This window comes from Sorex fumeus, unplaced genomic scaffold (assembly GCF_029834395.1).
Source record: "Sorex fumeus unplaced genomic scaffold, SorFum_2.1 ptg000034l, whole genome shotgun sequence".
Classification (NCBI taxonomy): domain Eukaryota; kingdom Metazoa; phylum Chordata; class Mammalia; order Eulipotyphla; family Soricidae; genus Sorex; species Sorex fumeus.
Genome location: NW_026606091.1, coordinates 35,566,086 through 35,582,207, shown reverse-complemented (window position 1 = coordinate 35,582,207; position 16,122 = coordinate 35,566,086).

Here is a 16,122-nt window from a genome sequence, read left to right as displayed (position 1 = left end):
ACAAAGACAATCATACATAAATGGTAGTAAGAGGTATAGCATAGTAATTAAAAGTGTAAGGCTCTGAAACCAAGCCATCTGGTTTTGCATCTTAGCTCTACTACTTGCTAGCTTAATGACCTTGTCAAGTTACTTAATTTCTCTGTGTGCCTCAGTTTCATAATCTGTGACATGGAGATACAATTGGCAGGGGGTTGGAAGGAGGTGAGGAGCTATCTCCTAAGCAGTGCTCAGGAGGACCCTTTCTGGACATTCTGACAATCAGGCTGATTAATGCTCAGCCTGAGGATGCAGTGCTGCCATTTTGGGGAAACCTAGGCCACCCCTATAGTGCTCCAGCAATTCTGGTGGGACCATGATCAGAGATTAAATCAGGGTCAGCTGCATACAAAGCAAGTGCTTTAAAAATTCTTGAACTATCTCTCCAACTAATGGAAATAAAATTTCTTCCTGTGTTTTGTTTTGTTTTGTGGGCCACACCCATTTGTGCTAAGGAATTACTCTTAGCTCTGTGCTCGAGATCATTCCTGGTGTGCTCGGGGGACCATATGGTTACCAAGGAACAAACCTGGGTCAGTCACATGCAAGGCGAGCACTTTAACCCCCCTGTATTATCTCTTCAAGCCCTGGAGCTATAAATTTTATCTACTTATCAGGTTGTTGAAGTATAATATGAGTGTGAAGTGGTGAGATGCTTATAACTATACTTAGTACATTTTAAGTACTCAAATACCTGGCGAATAGTAGTAGTGGCATAAGAAGCACGTAATAAATATAAGCTCTTTTTTGGAGAGAGAGCACTCCCCAATGTGCTCAGGGCTTATTCTTGGCTCTATACTCAGGGACCACTCCTGGCAGAGCTAGGGGAGGCCATATGTGGTGTTAGGGATGGATCCTGGGTCGACCGCATGTGAAACACCCTTCCTTTTGTACTATCACCCCAGCCACAAATGTGAGCTCTTATGAATAGCAACAGCCACTCATTGCATCTGCATACTAGGCTAAGAGCTTGAAACATATAATCTAGTGTAATACCCCCAAAGCCCAACACAGACGGTGCTATTATTATCTTCATTCTATGAATGAGAAGACTGGGGCTTGGAAAGGGTAACAGATTTTGTATTAGTTACCCTGATCTTGGGATTATCCAGTTAGTGGGTGCAGGAAGACTGAGATATAAACAATATATTGTCTGACTCCAGAGCCTGAAGTCTAAATCAAAACCCAAAGAGTTAAAATCAGCAGTCCAACCAGTTCTTCTGAGCTGGCTGGCTCCCAGAGAGATGTGTAGGAGGGCAGTCTGGTGACTGGCAGGGGCAGCCAAACGACAGTGAAGAATTGTGACAAATAGCCAGGTGGATCAAAGGAAAGAACATGAGGTTACTGCCAAGGGCTGAAGAACATGAGAATGGCATCCACTGAGCTAAGAATCATGAGGGAAATAAATTAGCAAGGCACTTAGTGCATGGAGGAATTAGTGAGCCAAATGAAACTAAATAATTCTATTGCACCACTGTGTGTTTAAGTATGTCAGCTTGCCTCGATATATACATATGTACTGAGCATATGTCATTTGCCTGTGTGTATGTATATATGTAATGAGTGGATCAGCTTGCCTCTGTTCATACGCATCAGTGCCAAGCATATGTCATTTCACTCTCTGTGTAAATGTACATATGTAGGGAGGGAGCATATATCAGGTTGCCTTGGTGAGAGTATGTATGCATGCATAAGTGAGAGTGACAGCTGGGCCCTGCGTTTAATAGTGCACATTTACATGTGTGTCTCCATGCACTCATTACAGTATAAATCAGTCCATATGAACACGGGAACTTGAATTGAGAGACCTATTTTCTAATCCTTCTCCCTTGCTTCCCACTCACAAATTATTCCCTACAGTCTAGAGGTCTCGGGACAGTGTTACAGGGCCAATACAAAGAGAACTGGTGCTCAGTCTGGGTTCCTAATTGAGAGTGTTGTCAAGAGGAAACGGCAAAGACACATTGTGAAGCTGTTTCTCTCAGTGCTTCAGAATGTGTGTTTGCCGTTTCCTCTTTACAACATTCTCAATTAGGAAAACTAATGGTAAAACTTAGGGTAAGTATAGTGATGACTTCCGCAATGATGGGAAGAGGGGTCATGGCAGGTGTGGAGAGCAATGATAGTGGGACCATTTAACTCAACTGTCATCCCACAGGTTTGATGGTCCTTTACAAGCCAGGCAGCTATGTTAGGCAGTGAGAGTGTAGAAGTGACAGAGGTAATACTTCCGTAGCTAACAGAGAGTCAGATTTTAAATAATCATGAGGGAGAAGGGCTTAAGAGGATTGTGAAACATCAGATAGGGACCCTTAATGCCTCAGTGGCTAGCTGAGTGGCTGGCGTGGAGTGCTTCCACAAAGAAATCAAACTAGACTGAGGCTAGAAGACTAAGGAAGAATTACAATAGGGATAGAGCAGGAATGGAATACTACAAAGAAAATTCAGTGTCTCATAGGATTGAAAATTGAAAAATAGAAAGTTCAAAAAAGAAAAATCATCTGTGACTGAAGCCTGGGGAATAAGGAGGAAATGACACAAAGAATGAAATCCGAGACTATAAGAAGCGGCAGGCAGCCACACAGGCAGGGGAAGGGTTGGAGCAGAGGTGGGGGGAGGGTTACTGGAGATTTTGGTGGTGAAAAATGTGCACTGGTGAATGGATGGGTGTTTGATGATTGTATGGCGAAAGTTCAAACATAAAGTTTTGTAACTGTATCTCACAGTGAATCAAAAAAAGGGGGGCAGTGGAAATAATAATAAAATAAAATTAACGTTCAGAATAGAATAAAAAAAAAGTAATGTGGAGTTCATGCCCAATTCAATCGGCTTAATCAATGGCTGAGTAAATAGCAGTACAGGACGAAGAAGGAGGAGGAGGAAGAGGAGGAAGGAGGAGGAAGAAGAGAAAGAGGAAGAGGAAGAGGAAGAGGAAGAGGAAGAAGGAGAAGGAGGAGGAGGAGGAGGAGGAGGAGGAGGAGGAGAAGGAGAAGGAGAAGGAGAAGGAGAAGGAGAAGGAGAAGAAACAGCAGCAGCAGCAGCAGCAGCAGCAGCAGCAGCAGTGACAGGCAGGACAAGAAAGAGCTTAACAGGAGCACATGCTTTGCATGCGGGGGGCCAACTTCAATACATTCCCATTCCCTGTATCACATGGTCCTGTGAGCAACAAATCAGGAGTGGCCCTCCAAAACTACTGAGTGTAACCCCCAAAAAGAGATTTGGGAACATTGGGTAGGGTTCTTAACTTGCATGTGGCCTATCTGGGTTAGAGACCCAACACTGCATGCAGTTCCCCAAGCACCACCAGGAGTGATCCCTGAGAAGAGATCCAAGAGTAAACCCTTAGTATAGCCAGGTATGCCACTCCCCACAAAAAAAAAGGAATCCACAACCTAGATGTTCAATGACAACATCATTTATGCTATCAGTGGACTATGAAAATATAGTATACTATAGTCCACACAATGGAATACATGGATCACACTACGAAATACTATGCAGCTGTAAAGAATGATGGAATTATGCAATCTGATGCAATCTGAATGGAATAGAAAAAAATCATGTTGAATGAAGTAAGCCAGAAAAAGAGAGACAAATACAGAATGCTCTCACTTATTTTGTGGTATATAGAATAACCGGATGGGGAAATGTAATGTGGTAAAAAGGAAGATGTCTATATCACCTTTGACTCCAGAGTTTAGGGAGAAGGACAGAGAAGTAAAGAAATCAGTGGGGGGAAGGAAGAACATGAGAAAGGGAAGTATGAGGAAACAGGTTAGGGCTTCAATTATACTGGTGATGTGGGAGAGTGGTATAGCTGTATATCCAGATCACGGATTCAACAACACTGAAAGCATGATATCTAAGCTGCCACCACCAAACTTTGAAATGTGCCTGTCAAGGTGGCAGGCAGTGGGTGTGGCGGAGAATGAGGAGGTGGAATTTTGGAACACTGGTGGAGGGAAGTTGACATTGGTGGTGGGATTGATGTTGAAATATTAGATGCCTAAAATTCAACTATCAACAGCTACAGCCATGTCGACCCATCCACTGGCTGTGCTCTTCCAATTCATGACTAAATCTCCAAGGAGATGCAAGCCAAGCAGCTAAAATTCATGAATACATGAGTCTCCCAGGTGAAAACTCTGGGGAGCTGTTGGGAATGGGGGGGGGGGCTGAGTCCCTGCCCTGCTAAAGCCCAGGCAGCCACCCCCACCCCCACCATGGCGGCCACAACAGCTCATTGCCACCAATTCACTAACATTCACTGCAAAGACACCAAACGGTGAGAATTCCAGGTGCTCCAATATGAGGGATGAGAACTCTGGGGTCTTCTCAGTGTGGGGGTGGGACGTCTTCCCCCAACCTCCCAAACTTCTGGAAGTCACACCCACCTCCCACAGCCGCAGACGTATCAATTCATCAGCCCAGTTCTACAGATCCTGAAGTTTCTGGACCATGTAGCCGCATATGCCCAAATTCCACAAAACTGACATCTCAGTAGGAGTACACCAAATTAGGTGGGAACATAACATAGAAGTCAACAAAACTGAACAAAACAAAACCAAAAACATAATACAGCAGGCTCAACTAGCAACAAACAGCTTAGTAAATCCCATAGTGAGATGTAAGAATTTTCACAGATTTTCTTTCACCAACTCGGGTCGGCCATCAAAGGGCTGGAGCGATAGCACAGCGATAGGGCATTTGCCTTGCACGCAGCCAACATGGCCGACCCGAGTTCGATTCCTCCGCCCCTCTCGGAGAGCCTGGCAAGCTACCGAGAGTATCTCGCCTGCACGGCAGAGCCTGGCAGAGCCTGGCAAGCTCCCCGTGACGTATTCGATATGCCAGACACAGTAACAACAAAGTCTCCAATGGAGACGTTACTGGGCCCGCTCAAGCAAATCGATGATCAACGGGAGGGCCTTTATTTCTTTCACCAAAGTATTTTTAATAATTCCATTGGTCATTTTGTTGTAATAAGCAATGTAAAATAAATTATTGTGTGACTGCTAAGCCTGGAAAAATGAGGATGATGGTGAAGGGAAGTTCACTCTGGTGGTGGGACTAGTGTTGGAACATCAAAAGACTGTAATGACTACACTATGAACAACTTTGTAAGCCACGATGTTTAAATAATTTTATTTTTAAAAATAATTAAAAATAAAAATAGGTAAAGGTAACAATAATAAATAAAACTCAACTCTCAATAATTTTTAAAGTCACTGTCGTTTAATTAAATTTAAAAATAAAAGCAGAAGAAAGACATTCGGACTTTATTCTAAGATAGGGAATACCTCATTTATTTATTCATTTACTTATTTTGCTTTTAGGGACCACACCTAGTAATGCTCAAGGGTTACTCCTGACTCTGTGCTCAGGAATTATCTTGCGCTCACGGGATCGAACCCAGGTTGGCAGCATACAAGACAAGTGTCCTACCCGCTGTGCTCTTTCTCTAGCCCCAGGAATAGCCATTTTAAATCTGTGTGTGGAGGTTTTTTTTTTTGAAGGAAGAATTTGGGCCACACCTGGCAGTGATCAGGGGCTGCTTCTGACTCTGTGCTCAGAAGTGACCCCTGGAAGAACTTAAGAAACCATATAGAGTGCTGGGGACTGAACGGGTCAGCTGCGTGTAATGCAAGTGCCTTGCCTTGTAGTATCTCTCCAGCCCAATATTGTGTTTTTTAAAGATCACTTGGTTAAATATGCAAACTGCTTAGATACGTTAACTATATATCTCAGTGATGCTATTAGGGGGTTAAATCAATTGTGCTCCAGTGGATTGTAAAGGTAAACTGTATCCAAGAAAATTGTGGGAGAGTTAACTGCAATGGTCTATGTAATTGATGAGGGTGGCTTGAACTGCTGGATGGGAACAAGGAAATTAATTAGATGAAAAAAGTAAAATCAACAGAATGTCGTAATTTACCAGATGTAGGAGAAGGTGAAGGAGAGACAGTGTTAAGGATTACACCCAGGTGCAGTGGTAGTTAGTGAAAGAGACATCTCTGTTTATTTGCTCGTTACTGTCTCAATGACCAGATGACTGATACAGTCATTCTTTGCTGGTGGGAGAGGGAACACAATGGGCTTGAAGGTTTTGTCCAGCACAGCAAAGGATCCCCTGAACACCATCCAGCAACAGGGTCCGAGTAGAGCCTGAGCACCTCTGGGTATGGCCCTAAAATAATAAACAAAAAGCTATCATCTCTGGAGAAACAGCAGGTTTGGAATGAGGCAGATGTGTTCAGGAATGGAAGCCATAACACAGCGTTGCCTCTTGCATGTGGCTGGATCAGGTTTGAATCCCCTGCACCACATACGGAGTGATCCCTGAGCAGAGTCAACAACAGCCCCCAAGCACCTCTCCCCAATAGAGGTTGATGAGTTCAGATACAGACACGATAAATCTAGGGCCAAAGAGGCATTCAGGTAGAAGAGTCCAGTAGCAATTGGTTATATGAGTCTGGATTTCATGAAAGATTTACACTGGAGTGCAGCTGGAGTGATAGTAGAGCAGGTAGCATGCTTTCCTGCACATGGTCAACCCAGGTGTGATTCCCAGCATCCCATATGGTCCTCCAGCACCACAGGGAATAATTCCTGAGTACAGATCCAGGAGTAAGCACTGAGCACAGCCAGGTGTGGCCCAGAAATAAAACAAAGAAATAACAAGCAAACAAAAAATATTTATACTGAGGAGCTGGAGAGATAATTCATAGGACTGAGTACATGCTGTCCACACAGGAGTTCTGGGCTCAAACCCAAACACCCTAGGGACCCTCCCAGCACCATTAGGAGACACCCTGGAGCACTGATCAGGAGAAGTCCCTGAGCACTGCTGGATGAGACCCCCTCCCCCAACATTCACACTGGACATGTATGTATGAGAATCATCAGAGAATAACTGAGGCTATGGAGGTAGGTGTGATGACTTGAAATTTTATGAAACATAATAAATTAGGAGAGCATATAGGCTAATGCCCTAAATAACTCCAATAGAGAAAGTCATGGGGGGGGGGGTTGGGGGGAAGAGTCCAGAAAGTTAGGGAGAAAACCCAGGAAAGATCAAAAGTATTTTAAAATGTGGTCAGCTTATTTACTGGTCAAAGGCTGCTGAGAGGTCCAGCTAGATGAGGCGTCAATAGCGTCCCACAGATACAGTGCCTTGGAGTCATCAGTGATCCTAGGAAGAGCAGTTTGGTACTGAGTCTGGGGCAGAATCCAGATTTGGTTTATGAAGCCATGAGGAGGAAGCAGAGACAGAAGGTTTAGACAGCTTGACTGTGAAGACTAGAGAAACAAAGCTAGAGGTGACGGTGGGTGGAGGAGGAACTTGAAAAGATGAAACTGTAAACGATACAAATAATGATAATAAAGAACCAGGAGTTGAATACACAACACAGGGAAAAGGATTATCCAGGATTATAAGATTCTTGAGAAGACAGGGAAGTGTTACATTCAAGCACAGATGGAGTGATTGACTTGGGTGATAAGACACTTCTCAGTAACAAGAGAATGGAGGTTGATTTGCTGATATGGTATTGAGATACTGAGGAGTTCTGTGTTCTTCAAATTTAAAAAAAAGGGTGGACTAAGAATAGTGGGCTTGGGTAGTCGCTGCACCAAAAGGTAACTCTGAAGGGCCAGAGTAATAGTACAGTGGATAGTGCGCTTCTTTTGCACAGGTTAGATGGGGTTCGATCCCCAGTGCTCCATAGGATGCCCAAAGTTTTGCCATAAGTGATTTCTTTCTTTCTTCTTTCTTTCTTTCTTTCTTTCTTTCCTTCTTTCTTTCTTTCTTTCTTTCTTTCTTTCTTTCTTTCTTTCTTTCTTTCTTTCTTCTTTTTGGGTCACCCGGCGATGCACAGGAGTCACTCCTTTCATGCACTTAGGAATGACTCCTGGTGGTGCTCGGGGGACCATATGGGATGCTGGGATTCGAACCTAGGTCAGCTGCATGCAAGACAAATGCCCTACCCGCTGTGCTATTGCGCCAGCCCCAGCCATGAGTGATTTCTGAGTACAGAGCCAGGAGTTAGCCCTGAACCCTGACCACTGCTGGGTGTGGCCCAAAATAAAAAACAAAAAGGGTAACTTTGGCATCAGTACCATTATCATCTGCAGCAGCTCTCTTAGCCATACCAATGCCTTTTTTGTCGCCATATGTGATGTGGACAATTGCATTCTTTTTTTTTTGGAAGTAAATAGATTTTATTTGGAGGGTTTTTTTGTTTGTTTGTTTTTGTTTTTTGCTTTTTGGGTCACACCCGGCAAAGCTCAGGGGTTACTCCTGGCTCATGCACTCAGGAATTACTCCTGGCCATGCTCAGAGGATCATATGGGATGCTGGGAATCGAACCCGGGTCGGCCGCGTGCAAGGCAAACACCCTACCCACTGTGCTATCACTCCAGCCCCTATTTGGAGGGTTTTAAGATGTGGAGAGAGAGAGAGAGAGAGAGAGAGAGAGAGAGAGAGAGAGAGAGAGAGTTAAAGAGAGAGAGTAATGCGCTCAAGAGAGAATACGGGCTTCTCCAAGGGCAGAGAGAGCCCCTAGACACATTCCAGCATTAGAAAGTACACATGAAAGTATTAATAAAAGCATGAAAGTACACATCTCAAGAGGGAAGATGCGGGTGACACATGTGCTTGGGTACCACATGTACCTCGTGGGCGCAAGCAGTACATGGGCTTGGGCAGCATATGCGCTGCATTCTTTCTTTTCTGTTTGTTTGTTTTTGGGCCAAACCTGGTGGTGCTCAAGGGTTATTCCTGGTTCTGCACTCAAGAATTACTCCTGGTGGTGCTGAGGGACATTATGGGATACTGGGAATCAAACTTGGGTTGACCCCATACAAGGCAAATGCCCTACCAGTTGTACTATATAGCTCTGACCCCTCTCATCGTTTTTTAAAAAGGTACTTTTAGGAGGTTGGAGTGATAGCACAGTGGGTAAGGCCTTTGCCTTGTACGCGGCCAACCCAGGTTCGATTCCCAGCATACCATATGGTCCCCTGAGCACTGACAGGGATAATTCCTGAGTGCAGAGCCAGGAGTGACCCCTGTGCATCACCGTTGTGACCCAAAAAGCAAAAAAAAAAAAAGGTACTTTTAAAAAATATTAATCTATAACACGTAATATATATAATAGACATTAATTTAGAGAGTACTCTGGTCTCTCTCAACTCGAATACTACCCCAAGTCCTATAACTCTGAAATGTGGTATCAAATTGGAGAAAGGTTAGGAAAATAGGAGCAGTAATGGATGGTAATTGGAAAGAAAGTACATGATTTTCCACAGCAGAGCTCAGAAGAGATGGATAGCACCAGAGGCAGACACCAGTGAAGCAATCAGGAGCAGAAATGCTGGTGAAGTTAGGAGTCTTTTTTTCTTGGGTGAGCATTTATTAACATTGGAAAAAAGCCTACAGATACTGGGCCATGAGAGAACTGAATGGGTTAGATGGCAAGCTTTGCATGTCCTAAGTTCAACCTTCAGCACTGGATGTTCCCTTGAGCACCACCAGGAGTGACTCCAAGACCAAAATATATTAACAAAAATGTTGACAAAGAACTACAATTTCTTGCGGGGGATAAGGCAGCCAGCGGTGCTCAGGGCTTACTCCTGGTTCTGTGCTCAGTAATCACACCTGGTGGGCTTCAGGGGACCATACGGAGTGCAAGAGATTGAACCTGAATCAGTTCTGTTCAAGTCAAATGTCCTACCATGCTCAGGCCCCAAAGTACTACATTCTTACTACTCACCTTAGACCGAGGAATTCTAAAGGAGGGGGGCTCTTTCAGAAGTTGGACCAGGGGCTGGAGACATAAAAGTATAAACATAAATATAAATATTCTTAAGAAAATTAGAAAAATCTAAAAGTAAACTACATATGGATGATGTTGAATTAATATTAATTTTCTCATTTATGATAATGAGACTGTGGTAACTCTGGAGAATGCTCTTGTTCTTTGTACATGCAGTTGAAGAATTTAGAGGTGATGTATCACAATGCCTGCAACTTTCAAGTTGTAGAAAGAAAAAAAAGCATGATTGGAGATATAGTATAGGGATTAAGATTCTGCCTTGCACATGGCCCAATCTGGTTCAAACACCAACCTCTTATGGTACTACTGGGAACCACCAGGTTCCTGAGCACAGAGCCGAGAGTAAGCCATGAGTTCTGAAAGAGAGGCAAAGAGTGAGAGAGAGAGAGAAAGAGAGAGGAAAAAGAAAGGAGGAAAGAGAGAGAAAGAAGAAAGAAAAGGACTTAATGAAAGAAGGAAAGAGGGAAAATGTAGACTATTAATAACTGGAAAATCTAGGTAAGAGTAAAAAAGATTTTAAAAATAACAAAACCGAAAAACTCAACGCAATATGCATTACTTCTTCAAACAGTTTTTTGTCACGACCTTGGATTGCTTTATGTTTATAAGAATAAATTGTGCTTCTTAATGTGCTAAATTAGATTGAAATCTTTAAAAGCATCATAGCAAGAAAATTGCTCTGCAAAGCTTTTTAGACATAAAAGAACTAATTTGTGTAGGAGTGAAAGTGAAGATACGATAAAGGAGATGAGAGAGTCGTGAAATAATGAAAAGAACACTTTTCTGGGAGTCAGACCTTTGGATCCAAGCATCTGGAGATAAAAAAATACTGTAGAGACAGTTTCTTCATCTGCTTGTTGGGGTTAGCCATATGGATGCCATCCTTATACTATGAAGGTGCAGGAAAAAAAACGTATTAAAAGGCTATCAACATTGGCCATGCAAGTGATTTAAGTTATTATATTACCATATCCTATTAACAGTTCTTTTTATTTTTTTTTCGCTTTTTGGGTCACACCCAGCCAATACTCAGGGGTTACTCCTGGCTCTGCACTCAGAAGTTACTCCTGGCGGTGCTCAGGGGATCATATGGGATGCTGGAAATCGAACCCAGGTCGGCTGCATGCAAGGTAAACGCGCTACCTGCTGTACTATCTCTCCAGCCCCTCCTATTAACAGTTCTTGAAATTTATCACACTCAACAAATTGGGAAGGTGGTTAAAAGTGCATATTCTTAGTCCAGACCTTAGGGTTTCTGGTTTAAGAAGTCTAGGTTAGGACCCAGAATTTCTTTTGGGGAGAGAGGAAAGAGAGAAACCCAGCAGTGTTCAGTACTTCCAGTTCTGTGATTGGGGGTCTTGTCCAGCAGTGCTTGGGGGATCATGTGGTGCCAGGGTCGAATCATGGCTGTAAATGCACCCAATTATTTGGTGCCAATGATCTGAAAGTCACATAAGGGAGGAGCCATGAATTTTGTTTCCGTTTTCTTAGTTTTTGTTATTCAGTGTTTGGTTTAAGGACCAGGAAACTCACTGGCACCAGGGAGCTTACTAGGAAAGCAAAATTCTGTCCCCAATTCTAGACTCATTGACTCAAAATCTACAGCTTTGGTTTTCTTCATTTGCTTTTTGGTTTTGGGGGTGGGGAGAATGCACACCCCAGTGTGCTCACATCTTACTCCTGGCTCTGTATTCAGGAATCACTCCTGGTGGACTAGGGGGGAACCATATTGGCTTCTGGGGGTCAAACCAAGTCAATTATTGTGCACAAGCCGTATTCACTATTCTGTCTCTCTGGCCCCAAAATCTACAGCTTTGTTAGTTGAGGTTACACCCATGCTCGAGGGCGACACCTGAGCATGAGGACCATGTGGAGCTGGATGTGGAACCCAGGGCCTCACTTATGCAAAGTATGAGTCACCAGTTCTACCAGCTGAGTCACATCCTCCGTCCCTGAATCTGCATTTTTATAGGAAGCCCAGGTAATTCTCATGCACATGAATGTTTGAGTAACAAGAATCAAAATGGCAAGCTGGGTGATTTTTAGTCATAGTCATTGACTGCCAGCTTGCCATCAGACAGGCCTTGTGTACTTCCTAGGCCTTCCCTGACATTGCAAACCTCACTGAACTCTTCTGTTCCTCTGTGGTTCCTCAGTCCTGGGAGATCTTGGATAAACATGGCCAGCTAGTCAGCTGCTCCTTTTCCATCAAGCCAGAGGTCAACTACTCAAAGAGTCAGAATCTAAAACTAGTTAGTACTTATTAGGAATGTGATTTTTTTCCCAGCTTTTCTACTGTAGAGAAATATACAACATTAATGTTACCATTTTATACTGCATTCATTTGTGGAATATAAAATAACATAATATGAGACTGACACTCAAGGACAGTAGACACAAGGGCCAGGAATATTGTTCCATAGTTGGAAGCCTGCCGCATGAGCTGGGAGAGAAGGCAGCTGGAACAGAGAAGGGAACACTAAGTCAATGATGGTTGGAGGGATGGTTCGGGATGGGAGATGTGTGCAGAAAGTAGATCAAGGACCAAACCTGATAGCCTTTCAGTATCCATATTGCAAACCATAATGCCCAAAAGTAGAGGGAGAGTATAGGGGAAATTGTCTGCCATAGAGGCAGGGGGAGGGTTGGGATGTGGAGGGGAGATACTGGGAACATTGGTGGTGGAAAATGTGCACTGGTGGAGGGATGGGTGTTTGATCATTGTATGACTGAAATTCAAACATGAAAGCTTTGTAACTGTGTCTCACGGGGATTCAATAAAAAAATTACCATTTTAGTCATGTTTCAGTGTATGGTTCAGGGGCTAGAGTGATAGTACAGAGGTAGGGTATTTTCAAGGCAGACTGCTACCCAGGTTTGAACTCCAGCATCCCATTTGGTTCCCTAAACACTGCCAGGGAGTGAAGAGCCAGGAGTAACCCCTGAGCATTGCCAGGTGTAACCCCAAAACTTTAAAAAAAAGTGTTCAGTCAGTGGCATTAAGTATATTTACTTAATATAAATTCCTGGGCAGCTGCTCCAGAAATTCTGCATCTGATTTGAACATGCTGCTTAAACTTCAAGCTGTATTTCATTATCTTTACAATATGGACATTCCATACTCCTGAAAATAAGTTTAAGAATTAAAAAGAAAAATACATGAGTATGCCTAGGAAACACAAAAGATGTTCAATAAACTCTAACATCCTTCCTTTCATTTAAAGAAGGTCTGCAAAAATCTGTGTCTTTATAATAGGTCTCATCAACTACAATCAAGAGATAAGAATTTTTAAAAGGCACAAAAATCTATGTAGTCTGGGCACATTATTGCCTTAATATAGGGCAATTTGTAGGATAGAAATATTCAGTAACATTAAAATTGGGCAATTTGAAACAGCTAAAGTAAACAACAGCCAATTACATTTTGTTGGAAAATTACATTGTGAGAAACAACTACCCTTTTGTGCCCATTATATAGAAATTCTGGTATTGACTATATTTAGGTTGTTGTATTAAACAATTTGAATGCAATCATTATGCTAATATCTATCTCCCACAAATTGCGTGATCAACCTTGGGGAAACTCCACGTGGATGCTATATCTGAATTCCATTTACTCATGCATTATCTTTTAAAGTGAATGTTAAATGGAAAACTTGAGTTACATGCTGCAAATGGAAAAGATTAAACTTTAGAATTAAACTAATTAAAGCAAGGGAAAGGAATTTAGAAATCCTCTCCTCCAGCACCCTAATTTCACAAACAAGAAAATGAATATTCAGAGAGACCTGGTCACTTGCCCACAATTACATGACGAGTTACCGGCAGGGCTGGGCTCAGTGCCCAGGTTCCAGGAGCACATTGTGGTATCACTTGATCATGAAGAATGGGTAAGGCTTCAGCAGCACAGGTGATGGGCAGGAGTGCGCAGAGCCCAGAGCACTCCAGATGGGAAATCAATGGACCATGCTTCAGAAAAGGGCTTATCACACAGAGTATCAGCAAAGAGGCTCAGGGCTTGTTTTTTGAGTTTTCACTTTATAGTTTATGGCTTTTTTATGTTTGAAGTCTCATGTAATCATTATAGCAATCTTGGGAAGTAGATATTTTACAGAAGATGGTTTGACTGATATGCAGGAATCACATTCTTCCATTTTGAAGGTGAGGGCTGGATAGGGCCTTGGTGCTCAGAGGGTCATTCCTGGATCTATGCTCAAGAATGGCTCTGGCCATGCTCAGGGAAAACATTTGTAATGCCAGGGATCAAACCAGGGTCTTGTGTGCAGACAAGGCCAGTGCCCTCCCTCCTGACTATCTCTCCAGAGCCAAGAGTCATATTCTTTGTAAAGGTAAAATTTAAATTCAGTATGTGAAAAAGAAAGGCAGCATACTCACATTCCTTTTACTGCCTTGACTTTGTTGTTGCTGTGGGGGCATATTCAGTGGCATATTCAGGGGGAGGTGTGGGGAGGCTGAGCAACATTCAGGGGCACTCGGGACTCCTGCTGTGTTGAGTGCTAGGATTGAGTCCAGGAAGGCCTGTGTCCTACCTCTTGAGCCATGTCTCCAGCCATGTGTTTTAATTGTCAAATGCACAAGCTCCGAGGATCCAGGGAGACAGTGAAGGCTTAAGGCACTTACATTGCAAACAATGTGGGTTAGATCCCCAGCACCACCCAAATCAAAAGGAAATAAAGTAAAATGAAATAAAAAGCCACCAGGGTTGAAGTTTCATGAATCCATTTAGAATCCACTTGACTTTAAGGGGAAAAAAATAATAAGGGCTATAACTTGAGTGTTTATTATATACAGGACTCGAAACACATTACTTCTTTAATCCAACATCCCTATGAGATAGTCTTTGTGGGGGGAGGGGGAACTCCTGGCTGTGCTTAGGACTTACTCCTCATTCTGCACTCAGAGATCACTCCTGGTGGGGGTTCCGGGAACCATATGGGGTGCCTGGGATCAGACCCAGGTCAACAGCATGCAAGGCAAGTGCCTTACCCACTGTACCATCTCTCTGACGCCAAGATAGTCTTTTTATCACTATTTTCAAGCACCTGGGAAAACATTTAGAGGCAGAAAGAACTGTTTCAGTATGAGAAGGGAGGCGTTTTCTCTTAGATTCCCTACTCTTGATTTATAATATACTCTCAGCTCTTCAGAAACCTCTAGTTGCCCTCCTATTTGTGACACTGTGGTAAGATTATCATGCAAATAGATTCACCTCCTCCTCTCACTTTCTTGGGCGTATATTTCCCTCCCGTTTTCTTGGGCTCAGGCATTGTGACTTGGCTCAGCCAAGGAAATATTAGCAGATAGAACACTGACATTTGAAATGTGCTTCCACATTTGGGCATGCCCTCTTGTCCTTCTGGTGTCACAATGGAAGAGAGTTCTGGTTGGATACCCCAAGTGTCTGCAGATCAATGACCCTATGAGGGCAGATCTCTTGTCTCCCATCTGCTGTTTTTCCACTGGCTGAGAAACTGGAGTGATAGCTCTCCATTTTTGCAGAAACCCTTGTGTCAGCTCATCAGAAGAAATTCTTTGAGTCTCAGGAATAAGAATACAAATACAGGGGTCAGAAAGTACAGCAGGTAGGTGCTTGGCTTGCATGCAGTTGACCCGGTTTTGATCCTGGTACCCCATATAGTACCCTAAATCCTGCCAAAAGTGACCTCTGAGCACAGACTCAGGAGTAAGCCCTGAACATCACTGGGTGTGGGTTCAAAACCAAAATAATAATAATGATGATAATAATAATACACGCCTTGAGTCATGGAGATAGTGCAGGGGTTAAGGTGCATGCTTTGCACGCCTTCTACCTGGATTCAATCCCCAGCATCACTCATATGATCCCCTGAGCACTACCAGGAGATATCTCTAAGCACAGAGCCAGAATTAATAAGTCCTGAGCACTGCAGGATATAAGCCCCCAAACCAAAATAATAGTAAAAATTATTATAACCCCTGCAAAATAATATCTTACCAGAGTTTGGTATTCTTTCCCCTAACATACCCATAAAAGAGAAAACTTAGGGCAGAACCTAACGAAATACATAGCAGAGGTGAAGAAAAACAGCCCACAGGCTGGAGTGATAGTACAGCGGGTAGGGCGTTTGCCTTGCATGTGGCTGACCCAGGTTCGATTCCCAGCATCCCATATGGCCCCCTGAGCACTGCCAGGCGTAATTCCTGAGTGCAAAGCCAGGAATAATCCCTATGCATTGCCAGGTGTGAT